The sequence below is a fragment of the Manis pentadactyla genome, chromosome 12 (assembly GCF_030020395.1).
Source record: "Manis pentadactyla isolate mManPen7 chromosome 12, mManPen7.hap1, whole genome shotgun sequence".
In the NCBI taxonomy this organism is placed as follows: Eukaryota; Metazoa; Chordata; class Mammalia; order Pholidota; family Manidae; genus Manis; species Manis pentadactyla.
The window spans coordinates 19,902,792-19,917,091 of NC_080030.1; the positions used below are offsets into that span (position 1 = coordinate 19,902,792).

Consider the following 14,300-nt stretch of genomic DNA (forward strand, 5'->3'; position numbering starts at 1 on the left):
GTTTTTTGATTACCGCTTCAATTTCTTTGCTCGTAATTGGTTTGTTTAACTTTTGTGTTTCTTCCTTGGTCAGTCTTGGAAGGTTGTATTTTTCTAGGAAGTTGTCCATTTCTTCTAGGTTTTCCAGCTTGTTAGCATGCAGGTTTTCATAATAGTCTTTAATAAATCTTTGTATTTCTGTGTAATCTGTCATGATTTCTCCATTCTCATTTCTGATTCTGTTGATGTGTGTTGATTCTCTTTTTCTCTTAATAAGTTTGGCTAGAGGCTTATCTATTTTGTTTATTTTCTCGAAGAACCAGCTCTTGGTTTCATTGATTTTTTTCTATTGTTTTATTCTTCTTAATTTTGTTTATTTCTTCTGTGATATTTATTATGTCCCTCCTGCTGCTGACTTTAGGCCTCATTTGTTCTTCTTTTTCCAGTTTCGATAATTGTGATGTTAGACTATTCATTTGGGATTGTTCTTCCTTCTTTAAGTGTGCCTGGATTGGTGTATACTTTCCTCTTAAGACTGCTTTCGCAGCGTCCCACAGAAGTTGGGGCTTTGTGTTGTTGTTGTCATTTGTCTCCATATATTCCTTGATCTCTATTTTAATTTGTCCGTTGATCCACTGATTATTTAGGAGCATGTTGTTAGGCCTCCATGTGTTTGTGAGCCTTTTTGCTTTCTTTGTACAATTTATTCCTAATTTTATGCCTTTGTGGTCTGAAAAGTTGGTTGGTAGAATTTCAATATTTTGGAATTTACTGAGGCTCTTTTTATGACATAGTATGTGGTCTATTCTGGAGAATGTTCCATGTGCACTTGAGAAGAATGTGTATTCTGTTACTTTTGGATATGTATTTCTGTAGATGTCTATTAGGTCCATCTGTTCCAGTGTGTTGTTCAGTGCCTCAGTGTCCTTATGTATTTTCTGTCCAGTGAATCTATCCATTGGGGTGAGTGGTGTGTTGAAGTATCCTAAAATGAATGCATTGCATTCTATTTCCTCCTTTAGTTTTGTTAGTATTTGTTTCACATATGCTGGTTATATCCTCTTGGTGGACTGAGCCCTTGATCATTATGTAATGTCCTTCTTTATTTCTTGTTACTTTCTTTGTTTTGAAGTCTATTTTGTCTGATACTGGTACTGCAACCCCTGCTTTCTTCTCTCTGTTGTTTGCTTGAAATATGTTTTTCCATCCCTTGACTTTTAGTCTGTGAATGTCTTTGGGTTTGAGGTGAATTTCTTGTAAGCAGCATATAGATGGGCCTTGCTTTTTTATCCATTCTATTACTCTGTGTCTTTTGATTGGTGCATTCAGCCCATTAACATTTAGGGTGACTATTGAAAGATATGTACTTATTGCCATTGCAGGCTTTAGATTCGTGGTTCCCAAAGGTTCAAGGTTAGCTTCTTTAGTATCTTACTACCTAACTTAGCTCTCGTATTGAGCTGTCATATACACTGTCTGGAGATTCTTTTCTTCTCTCCCTTCTTATTCCTCCTCCTCCATTCTTTATATGTTGGTTGGTTTATTCTGTGCTCTTTCATGTTTCCTTTAACTGCTTTTAGTGGGTAGTTGATTTTATTTATTGCATTTGGTTAGTATTTGGTTGGTTTGCTTTCTTTGCTGTGATTTTATTTTCTCTGGTGACATCTGTTTAGTCGTAGGAGTGCTCCCATCTAGAACAGTCCCTCTAAAATACCCTGTAGAGGTGGTTTCTGTGAGGCAAATTCCCTCAACTTTTGCTTGTCTGGGAATTGTTTAATCCCTCCTTCATATTTAAATGATAATCGTGCTGGATTCAGTATCCTTGGTTCAAGGCCCTTCTGTTTCATTTATTAAATATATCATGCCATTCCCTTCTGGCCTGTAAGGTTTCTGTTGAGAAGTCTGATGATAACCTGATGGGTTGTCCTTTGTAGGTGACCTTTTTCCTCTCTCTAGCTGCCTGTAAAACTCTGTCCTTGTCCTTGATCTTTGCCATTTTAATTATTATGTGTCTTGGTGTTGTCCTCCTTGGGTCCCTTCAATTGGGAGTTCTGTGTACTTCCGTGGTCTTATCCATTATATCCCCAAGTTTGGGGATGTTTTCAGCAATTATTTTTTCAAAGACACTTTCTATCCCTTTTTCTCTCTTCTTCTTCTGGTACCTCTATAATTCAGATATTGTTCCTTTTGGATTCTTTGCACAGTTCTCCTAATATTGTTTCATTACTTGAGATCCTTTTATCTCTCTATGTGTCAGCTTCTAAGCATTGCTGTTCTCTGGTTTCTATTCCATCAATGGCCTCTTGCAACTTATCCATTCTGCTTATAAATCCTTCCAGAGATTGTTTCATTTCTGTAATCTCCCTGCGGACATCATCCCTTAGCTCTTGTTTATTTCTCTGCAGCTCCATCAACATGGTTATGACCTTTATTTTGAATTATTTTTCAGGAAGACTGGTTAGGTCTATCTCCTTCTCAGGGATTGACTCTGTGATTTTGGTCTGTATCAAATTCTTTTGCCTTTTCATGGCGATAGAGGTAGTTGTGCAGGGCTGGCACTGTCGGCTGGGAGAATGTCTGTTCTTGCTGGTTTGTGGCCTTCCTCTCCTGGGAGAACAGCAACCTCTAGCGGCTTGTGCTGGGCAGCTGCATGCAGTCAGGGCCTCTGATTCTTGCCTGGCTGCTGTGGAGTTAAGTTTTGCAGTTGCTGTGGAGTTAAGCTCTGCTGTTGCTATGGGCATGGCCAGCTTCGGCCTGCTGCTCCAATATGGCAGAGCCACGTTGGAGTGGAGACAGGCGGGAGGCTGTTTATCACTGTGAGGGGCCTCCAAACTGCTCTGCTGCCCATGTGTTTAGGGCACCCAGTGTTCCCTGGTATTCCCAGCTGCTGGGCTAAATGTCCTCTGCACTTCCGTCCAGCTGTGGGGTCCCTGTCCTTTTAAGACTTTCAAAAAGCATTCGCTTTTCTTTGTCCCAGGGGCGCCGGCTGCAGGGACCCGCTCACAGGTCTTACTGTCCAGTTTCCCTAGTTTCCAGCACCCCACGCACACACTGTGGCTGCGCTCTGGTCCGGATGGCTTGAGCTGGGTGTTTAGGAGTCCTGGGCTCCCTCTTCCTCCCCACTCCAACTCCTCTCCTCCTGCCAGGACCTGGGGTGTGGGGTGCTCAGGTCCCGCCGGGCCTCGGCTTGTAACTTACCCCCTTCACCAGGCGCTGGGTTCTCGCATGTGTGGATGTAGTCTGGCTGTTGTCCTGTGTCTTCTGGTCTCTCTTTAGGAATAGTTATATTTGTTTTATTTTCAAAAATATATATGGTTTTGGGAGGAGACTTCCGCTGCTCTACTCAGTCTGCCATCTTGGCTCCACCCCCTGATAAACTCATTTTTTAAACAAAAAGGTTAACCTACATATTTAAGTAGAAATCACTGATGTAAATTGGTTAAAGACAGAGTTGTGCTACAGCCTCTCACAACATCATGAACTAGCCTTAGAAACACAGTGAAGAGACTCAGAGATAACTGCAGACCCATGAGTATCCAAGTGGGAATCAGAACAACTCCCCATCATGTAATTACACTGGACATCAAAGGAATTATAATAAATGATTTGATTTAGGATAACTTGTTATACAGCCGTAGCTAACTGATACAGTAATCAAAGTGAAGAGCCCTGATGGCAATTAAAATCATCAGCCCTTTTTATTCCTGGTATATGTCTGATATTCAGGGTCAGCATTCAAGGTTACCTTCTCATTCAAATTTATTTTGAATAACTTGATGAACAAGTGACCATACTGAGGTTTCATTCCATGGAAACTTGAAGAGGTGGGAAGGACATGCATGCTTATGAAGAAGTATTAGTAACTGCAAATCACACAGAAGGAAAAGAATGTAAGCTTTTTTGTGAGTCATCTGTCATGAAACAGATATTTCTTAGCATGTGGGAGATAAAGGACTGAGGACCTTGATATTGCTCATTCACTATCTCCTTGGGTGTTATGACAAAATTTAAAAAGGGAAGTTATTTTGTTTAGAGAAATAGAGGAATCCTAATTGTAAGCAGCAGTTGAATTTTCAGGTAGGAACCCGAAGACAAATGATTAGAGAGATAAAATACACCAAGCACTTACTCACCCCAATGCAAAGTCCCTGTCACATGGATACCAATCTTCCGTACCTCACTGAATAGAAGCACAGCATGAAAAATATTTTGCATAATAATAAAATGACTGATTAAAATATTTCCTCATATTAAAGGCCATCTCTGACTCTAAGGCCATATTAGATTAATCTATTTATTCAAATCTACATTCATTAACCTACTAGGATACATTATTTGTTAGTCAGTGTTTGCTGGTGACTGTGGTAGATATTTTGGGCACTGGGCACTGATTTAAATAAGAGAATAAAACCAGAAGACCATGTATAAAACACAGTGTATTTGTACTGTAAGTCCCTGACATTAAGTATTTTTATTATAATGTGTTGGGCATTAAGCCTTTGATACCCAAGGCATATGCTGCAAAGACTTATACCTCAAAGAGACAATTTCCAGCTGTTATACACATTTAGCGAATAGTGCCCAGACTGACCTCACCTTAAAGTTTCCCTTTCAGGAAGCCCTGAGTTACCTATATAACAGACTGTCTGAGTGACCCAGCCCTTCTCTTCCCCTTGCTCTAATTCCCACTCTAATGTTTTAAATGTGCCAGCAAAGAATAAATCCCTGAAATCCTAGCCTCCTGTCCCTGGACCCTAATAGAGGCAGATCCCCAAACTTGGTCCATGCTCTCTGTCTCTGTACCCAAGTCCTCCCTGTGTGGCCCATGGGTGCATGGCAGACCCTTATGTATCTGTGAGTGAGAACCCTAGTTTTTCCAAAGTTACCTGATAGTTGTTGCAATTATGATAAGAATCATGAGGGCAGGTCCAGCAACTTTGTCTTCAGACTGAGTAGCAAGAAGGGACAGGACAAGAGTCCCAGGAGTTCCTAGCCCAAAGCATCACTATCAATAGGCTGACACTTAAGTGAAACAATGATAAAATCCACATTATCAGCAAAAGCAGTAAAGGTATTGGTGTAGAGGGAATGATGGGCACAGAGTTAAAAACTTCGCTTTCAGATTTTCCTCTGGAATGGATTATGCTAATGGAATCAGTGGCCAAGTGTAGTTTACTCTGTTTGAGCAATGTGATCCAACTATTCCATCCATAAGACAAGATAATATTCCTTAAATGACATATATCATTGTAGAAGATATTATTCTTAAGAAATCCATCTTACCCATGAAATATAGAGCAATTTCCAAATTTTTCTGATTTGTGAAAACCTTTATGAAAGTAGGAAAAGCCACAAAGGGAAAAACGGTGTTTGTAACAGATGGATCAGAAAGAGTGATAAAGTGGTTACTTAAGTTGCATAGAGGAAATAAATTCAAACAAAAGGAAATTCAAGGACTTAAACAGAAGGAGCAAGTTCTACTTTTGCAATCTGATTCAAACATTCTAATTTCAGTCTGGGAGGCTGGGACCCCGGCAATCATGGTTATGGCCTCAGCCCAGCACAGTTGTCCCTTTCATTCCTGCCATCCTAACAAATCCTTTCAGAGCCCCTTTGTGTCTTTGTTCCTCAGACTGTAGATGACGGGGTTCAACATGGGTGTGATCGCGGTGTACCTCACTGAGGCTGTTGCACTTGAGTGTGAGCTCTGAGTAGCAGCAGAGCTAAGATACACACCTAGGCTTGTACAAAAAATATAAGGAGACACCAGAGAGGTGAGATGCACAGGTGGATAATACTTTGTATTTGCCCTGAGTTGATGAGATTCCCCATACGGATGACACTATATTAGAGTAGGAGTAAAGAATACCTGACAGGGGACCACCAGCCAGCAACATAGCCACAAAATACATCACCAGATTATTAAAGAAAGTGTCAGAACAGGCAAGTTGGACCACCTGATTGAGTTGACAGAAAAAGTGGGGGGTTTCTACATCGGTAGAGATGGAAAGGTGCAACACCACTGAGGTTTCTAACACAGAAAGAAGGACACTTGTGATCCAGGACATCAGAAGCAAGAGTCCACAGAGCTGCGAGTTCATGATGAGCATGTAGTTCAAAGGATGGCAGATGGCCACTTACCAGTCATAGGGCGTCACAGCCAGGAGATGGATGTCCAACCCTGAAAAGATAATGAAAAAGCACATCTGGGTGATGCAACTTGCATAGGTTATGATGTTGCTCTGAGTCTGGATATTCCACAGTATCTTTGAGATGGTGGTGGAGGTGAAGCAGATGTCCACAAAGGACAGTCTGGAGAGGAGGAAGTACATGGGTGTGTGCAGGTAGTAGTCTGAGCTTAAGGACAGGATGATGAGCAGGTTTCCAAACACAGTGATCAGGTGCATGGAGAGGAATAGCCCATGAAGGAGGGGCTGCTGTTCTGGTTTCTCTGACAATCCCAGAAGAAGAAATCCTGAAATCCATGTATCATTTCCTGGTTCCTTATAGTTGGATTGACTACCAGAAAAGAGGAAGAGAAAGACATCATTTATTTTCACACAAATGGTATTACTCACACTGTTGGACTGCTACAATTTACATTCTGTAGCCTATAAATTAATTTCAGTATTTTGTATATGGATCTGTGCCCTTTCAGAGATCCCCTATTTCATCTCCGATTAGGCAAATTTATCCCATTCTCGGCATTTTCCCCTCTATGTCATGGTTTCTACGGATTGATTGAGAATATCTTTCATGCATTTGAAGATGTATTGAGTGTCACACATGTTCCAGTCACCTTCTAAGCCTTGAGTACAGGGTGCTGACAAACAAAAGCCTCTATAAGACAGATGATGGTGAAAAATATAAGCAAATGAAATTGTATATAATATTTCATATGGGACAAGTGCTATGAAGAAAACAAAAATAGGTATAGAGGAGAGAGTGGAAAGAAGTGTTATTTTGTAATTGTTCGGAACAGAGACTTCAGTTTGAGGGTCCAGGAGCACGTGTACATGGGGAGGCAGGTGCCTGGTGGAGGGAATGGCCACTGCAGAGGTTTTGAGGACTGTGCTACTTTCAGCTGTTCAAGCCTAAAAAAGGAAGCCAGTGTGTGAGTGAGTAATTAGAGAGATGGTGATTAGAGATGGTGTCAGACAATCAAAGGAAGAGGTGGTCTGTTCTTGGTTAAACTTGGAGACAAAGGGAGTCACTCTCCCAAACTATATACCTCTTGTACTTTATAAATCTGATTGCAATAGATTCCTATACATTGAAATAGATCCCATCAACACTGTCAATTGTTTTTCTTCAGGCCTCTGTATTTTAAAGGTCACCTTGTAATATATGAGCCTATACCCTGCTCTGAAATCTGTACTTTCACTCCACAAGGTGCACACATGTGCACACACCACACACACACACTCCATGGTGGCAACCTGGGCTGTGCTCTTACCATGGCTTTCTCACCTCCAGCCCCAGTGATTAAGCTAAGATCGGCTACAACTCAAGCTCTCTAGATCAGTAATCATTCCCATAAAGGATGTAGAAATGGAACCTGAAATTTCAATTAGTAGGCTTCCCAGGGACTAATAAATGGAACCAGATTGGTATGCTTATTTTGTGCTCTGGATTTGAAGAAATATAACAGAACTCTTCAGCAAACATAAGGAAAAAGAGAGAGAGGAAATGAAGGAGGGAGATAGAAACAGAGAAACATGAAATGGGCTGAGTTGGAAAAAAAAAGTCTGATAGTTCAGGGGTCCCAGAGACACTGCAAGGAATAAAAAGCATCCTTGGTTCTGGCAACATTCAACTCTTATTTTATCTCCTAACTGTACAGCAAAATAATAATGGAACAAAAATAAATTTGGATAGAAGACAAAGTATTGCTACATTTAGGGTGTCAATCACCCACAGAATGAACTTGCCAAAAGAAAAAAACACTAAGAGAATAAACCAACACTTCACCAAAGGAAATATACGCAGTTCAACAAAAGTTGGACACATTATTTATGAAGCAGTGGAAGTCATGTCATCTGTGCCTCTTCCATGTTTATTTGACCAACTGGATTTTACTTTTTATTGAGGTATAGTTGATATACAATACTATATTGGTTTTACATGATCTTATACGGGGTAAGGAAGCTCCTTTCTCACTCTTCTTATAAGGTATCTTTTCTCAGTTTTTCCTGGATGTTGTGTTTTTTGTTTGTTTGTTTTTGTTTTTTTTTTGAGAGGGCATCTCTCATATTTATTAATCATATGGTTGTTAACAACAATAAAATTCTGTATGGGGTACTCAATGGATGTTGTATTTTGATCTCTTTTTGAACACATGCAAAAAGAACACTCTAAGTCACAGTTCTGGTTTTTGTAAAACATGCAAAATCCTCTCAGTGACATACACTATAAAATTTTGCCCACACCAGAAAACCCCATCTGCTAACCCAGAAGAAGTTTCTTAAGCTTTATGCCTGAGGATATTGCATCATACACACATTTATGTCACTCAGCCGTGACTTCTCCATTATGATGCAACACCAAAGGAGTGAGGCTTTCATGGGCAATGTTCACGGCACTTTTTCAAAATGGCATATGAATATAAGTGTACTTAAAAGGAAACGAATTTAAGAAAATGTATAGTTATTACATCAAAGAATGGTAGAGACAAGAAACCAGATAGAGTGATTTCATATGACTGTATTAAACAAAAATTATTAAATTAAAATAATAATAATTTGATAATAATCAACATGGATCAATAATTCCAGGTTAGGTTTCCCAAGGCTTGGAAATAAAGGAACATGACAGAAGGATCTTTAAAATTCAAAGGAAGCAGTATCTACATTTTGATTTCACCTTATACAGAGATACATGGATTCAAATATGTTCATACAAGGGAAAGGTGATTTTCCTTCAAATGTAAATAAAAATGCCTTTTAGAATATGGGTGAAAATGATGCAATTTTAGAAATAGATCTAATCATAAAACTCCAAAAGTCACAATCAGGAACACCAAAGATGTGAAAATAAATTAGAAACATGTTCAAAGGGTGATTTATTAGTACTAAGAACACCAAATAACATTGGTTTTCCCTTTCATTTATGGGAAGGGTTTATGAGTGAAAAATATTTAAATGGTAACTGAATGCTTCAGTAAGAAAAATAAGCAATGGAGAGAACACATATGACTGAGTGATAGATGTGACACCACACAACTAAAACACACTCACAATTTCCCCAAATATGCAACTGCTGATACCTACTAGAAGTCAGTGGTAAATTCAAAGTTGATGACAAAATTCCACTTGTTTCAAAGAATGCATTCAAGACAGGAATAAAAGCACTCTGAGAGCCCTATACATGTGTAAATACCTTGTCCAATTTATGATAAGAAACAAATGAACATGCCCACAAATATATTCTTCTTCACAGCTCACAATATATTTGCAAAGTAAATCTATTTAACATATATTTTTTAAATTAAGGTATAATTGATATACCATCTAATGAAGGTTCCAAATGAGCAACATTGTGGTTTCAACATTCACCCGTATTATCAAGTTCCACCCACATACCCCATTGCAGTCACCGTCCATCAGTATGTAAGATGCTACAGAGTCAACTTGCCTTCTCCATGCTGTACTGCCTTCCCCATGACCTACCTGTATTATGAGTGCTAATTACAATGCCCTGAATCCCCTTCTCCTTCCCTCCCACCAGCCCTCCCCAACCCCTTCCCTTTGGTAACCACTAGTCCCTTTTTGGAGTCTGTGAGTCTGTGCCGTTTTGTTCTTTTAGTTTTGACATATGACATTTTTATACAGATGAAATAAAACTTTGTCCAGTGAACACCCAGAGTGAAAGAAAATGATGTCAAATGAATGTCTCATGAACTGATGTTGCAAGGTGATATTTGCAAGCATTACACTGGTCTGGATCTAACTTATCAATATAGGGACATCTTCAAATATGCCCCACCTCAAAAATGAAAAGGAAGTGCCCTCACATCACTGGACATCCCTCCACACATAATTTTTCCAATCTTTTATTTTCCTACTCTTCTTATCTGAAAAACTCCTTGGATTTGTTCTACTTTAACTGAGAGCATTTTCTTCCTCCCCTTTCTTCCTCTAACTGGGATTCTATCACATAATAGTCAACAATGATCCATGAGTTGAGTTCAATATTCACTTTTCTTTTTAGCATTGTAAATAATTTGTTCAGTTAACCAAGCACACAAACAACTGTAACAATCTCTCGGTTTGGCCTAGGCTGGTGGCTCTCACTGTCCTCAGGAATACATGCTTGGTTTTGATTCCCTCTGACCCTTTCTTGAATCACCTACTGGGCTCTTGGACTCACATGTTGGGAATCCTCAGAGGAAGGTCCCTGGGTCGGAATCCGAATCCCTCATGGATGGCCAATGAGGGAGACTGAAGCTCTTTCTCAACAAGACAGTGAGGGGGCATGAAAAATCAGTCACAAAAAAAATTTACAATTCTAAAGCAATAGATTATGCCCAGCCCAATGTGGCACATGATGAGGGGCTGCAGCACAGAAGATATTTATAGGTCCCTGTCTGCTCATTAGGCATATTTCCCTCCTGTAACTCCAGCTTATTAAATACATGATTCCCCTATGGGACAGAAAGCAAAGTTTTCCTGGAGATTCTTGTTTCCCAACAGACCAGGTGAAAATTGAGAGAATCTTGTATTTATTAGTGTTTCCTCATATACTCTGTTGGATTCAAGAGTTCTAAGTTGCAGGCAACATAAACTACGCATTTTTTTTCCAAACTTTGAGACTGAGCAACCTGCCTGGATTTGATAACTTTAATCTTCAAAATATTTACTTGTGGTGGAGACACAGTCCCTAATACCTACACAAAAGTGCTCTTTTTCCATTTCAACAAGGGGGATGAACTGTGTTTCTTTGGTTTAAAATTTGGCTTCATATCACAATTGCCAAAAAATGATGGATTTCATATATATGTCAGAAGCTATGAACTGTCATTTAGTCCCTCATTATGAACTATTAGCCATAAGGAGTACATTTAGATTGTTTTGCCCCACGATCTATACTTGAAATAGGAAATAAAATAGGTTCTACCCTGTAGTCTGCAGAAGGAACCCCAACCTGTAAACATCTTGATTTTTACCCAAGGAGACCCATTACAGACTTCCAGCCTTTAGAACTTTAAAAGTATGTGTGTTTGTTTAAAGTACTAGTGTGGTGATTTTACATTAGCACAGGAATTGAATACACATATTAATCCATTAAAATTTTGTCCAGGAAGCTGAGATCACGCTTCTCAATTATAATATTTATTTATTATACCCTGGGTGAAGGCATTTTGCATTGTAGTCACACCTTAAGAAGAAGAAGGACTATGAAATCATCTTGCAGATATTCAGCCTCTTTGGCTGGTAGAGAATTTCACATTGCACAAATGTAAGTGACTTTAGATTATGATGCCTCTGATGAATTAAGATAGGAAAATAATTTCAAATTTTCATTTTATGTCTACTGTTTAACTCAAATCTTTGTCCCTATATTTCTGTATTCTTTTAATTTCACAGTAATTCATTCATTCTTTGCATATCTATCCTTTTCAACTTTCCAGTTTCTTTCAACATAAAATATGAAATTGTAAATGAGTCATATTTGTGTACCTGTGTGCATATAAGTTTATTTGAAATAAAACTGCACAAATAAACACCCATGTATATACAAGCAGATTTACCTGGGAATGTTTTCTCAAACAACAAAATATGTCCACACATTTCACTTATTTATTACATTTGTCAGAGGTGATGTTTAATGTCTCCATTTACCTTCAGAAAAACAGAAGTTCAGGCTCAAGTTGATTAAAGTTTTAACAATTAACAAAAAAGGCAATTAAAGTTTCTTGTGCATTTTCTTGAATGATACAGAAGTGGAAACACACAGTATGTTTTGTAATTCTGTGTTGCTTTTATTGCCCAAATTGTATGGGGTTAAATAAGTGCAGTTTTATAGTATGTAATTATACTGTAGTATATAGTACATTAGTTAGAAGGAAAAGAATTTATGATGCATTGACCAGGGTAAGATGTGGAGCACAGGAAGCTGATTCACACTGAGCAGTGTAGGAGATATGTAGTCTAACTGGGAAGAAAATAGAGTATCATATATGGATGTAGTAACAAAGAGGTAAATTGAAGCAATTCACAGTTGATACTTGTGGAGTAAATGGCAGAATTTCCAGAATCTCCTGCCTGGCCTTAGCCCATTTACGTATTAACAGATGTGTGCTTATCACTGCAGAGCCTCCCATTGATCTGGGGAAAGGCGTGGAGAGAAAATGTCCATTCTCTCTGCCTCTCCATTCCCGGTATAGAATTGATCTGGTGACACCAAAGACCCAGCCACCGAGTTCCCATCAGAAAGGGTGGTTGGGGCAGGCAGAGTGTGAGTTGTGGCCAGAGGAGTTGGATGGAGCCAGACATGGGTAGTGACTCTAAGGAATAAAAGCCTTTCTCTTGACGTGCCCTTTGTTTAGCTTGTTTCACAGGGGGACTCACCCTGGGCCAGGAACACCATTCCCCCAGAGCTATAATACTCCTGTTTTCTGTAAAAAAGAAGATAAAAATCCATATAGAAATAGAGTTAACTTATCTGAGCTGATAGGATAATAGCACAGGCTTCCACATACTGTGAACATGTACATGAAGAGGAAAAGCATGAATAGGAGTGGCTGCAGTTCTTGTTCCTCTGAAAGTTCCAGAAGAAGAAACTCTGAAATATGGGTATAATTACCTGGTTCTATGTAGTGGAGATGACTACCACACAAGAGGAAAATAACAGGACTAATTTCAGACAGATTTGAATCACTCACTTATTTGAAATGCTACAAATCTGTTTTCTAGTCAGGAAATATAAAAATATTTTGTGTATACACCTGATCCCCTCCATGGGATTCCCAAACCTGCCACTACTGATAATGAATTTTTTTCATTCAGCTTTTTCCTAAGGGGTCATGTATACTCCAGTTTTAATGAGAAAATCTTCATTGTTTCAGGAATATAAATTGATTGCTGTTATGTTAAGCACTAAGCACAGAGCATTAAGAAGAAAAATCCCCATAATCCAATGATAATAAGGGAATATTTAAGCAAATAATAAATTCATATAACACTTCAGAAGGTTACAGTTGTTTCTGAGAAGGAACAGGGAAATGGGACAAGGGTCATATCATTGTAAAATCAACTAAGCCTGTAAAAAAGGCCTAGTTTATTCTCCAACTTAATCTACTGGCTGTTCTTTCACTTCCAGCCCCTTAACCAGCTAAGTAACTTTGTAACTAGTATGAGAGACAGACCTTTAAAGTGTAAATGAACCTCTGTGGATAAATAATGGTGAGATCTGGATCAACACAGTCACCTAAGTAACCCCATTCTAAGACAACACTACGGAAGAATTATGAATCATCTGTATACATCAGGCCTTATGCCAACCCCTATCCAAAAGGCCCTATAAGACTCCAAACCCTTAACCCTTAGTGTGCCTCCCCTTGGTTACTCGCACTCCTATCTGAGTGTGTATGGTCTCTTCAAATCAACTTCCTTGCTGCATAAGCTTATTGCACTTGGTCTCTGAAATCTTTTATACGGTAAAGAGAGAAACTCACCAACCTCTCGTAGTCGTAAATGTGTTTCTCGCTTTGCTATTTCACCCAGCTTTCTGGTCTTAACCAAATGCTTCTTTCTCTCCCTGTTTTATTTCAGACCAGTAGGGAAGTGTTAGTTCTCAGAACATAATCTCACTCTATCCAGAGCTTTGAGGCTCCCCCCAAATTCTGGGGTGAGAGGAATATAGTTCCCATACCATATAGATCAAGCAGACACTGGATGTCAGGTTACACTGGCTTTAGGAGTTGGCGAGGGATTTTCCCCATGTGAAGCACAAGTTCAATTAACTTCCCTATCTCCTGCTGATCGTTCTCGCTCTCTACTGCATGCATGGATGCTGGCATTTGTTTCCACTCTTATTTTAATGAATGCCTTTCATTCTGGCACTTGTCAGACCTGGTCAATCAAGAATTCTTTCCGAATTAGAGTCAAGGTGCCTCCCCAAACTGGGTTAAGGTTTCATCTGGTGTGCAGGGAGCGGTCTCCCAGATGCAGCTGCCAGAAACATTATGAAGGAGAGAAATACAGGGATGAAGGGGTGAGTAGGTTATTCTATTTTTAGTTGATATTTAGGTAGGACCTAAAACAAGGTCACAAAGAACAGAAACCTCAAGAGACAGAGGGAGATGAAAGGTATTATTGTAC

General features: G+C 39.2%; 1 pseudogene; it reads right to left on the reverse strand.

Annotated features, from left to right (window-relative positions):
- Positions 1-5,581: 5,581 nt before the first annotated feature.
- LOC130679755 (olfactory receptor 7A10-like) lies at positions 5,582-6,386 on the reverse strand (annotated as a pseudogene).
- Positions 6,387-14,300: the final 7,914 nt, after the last annotated feature.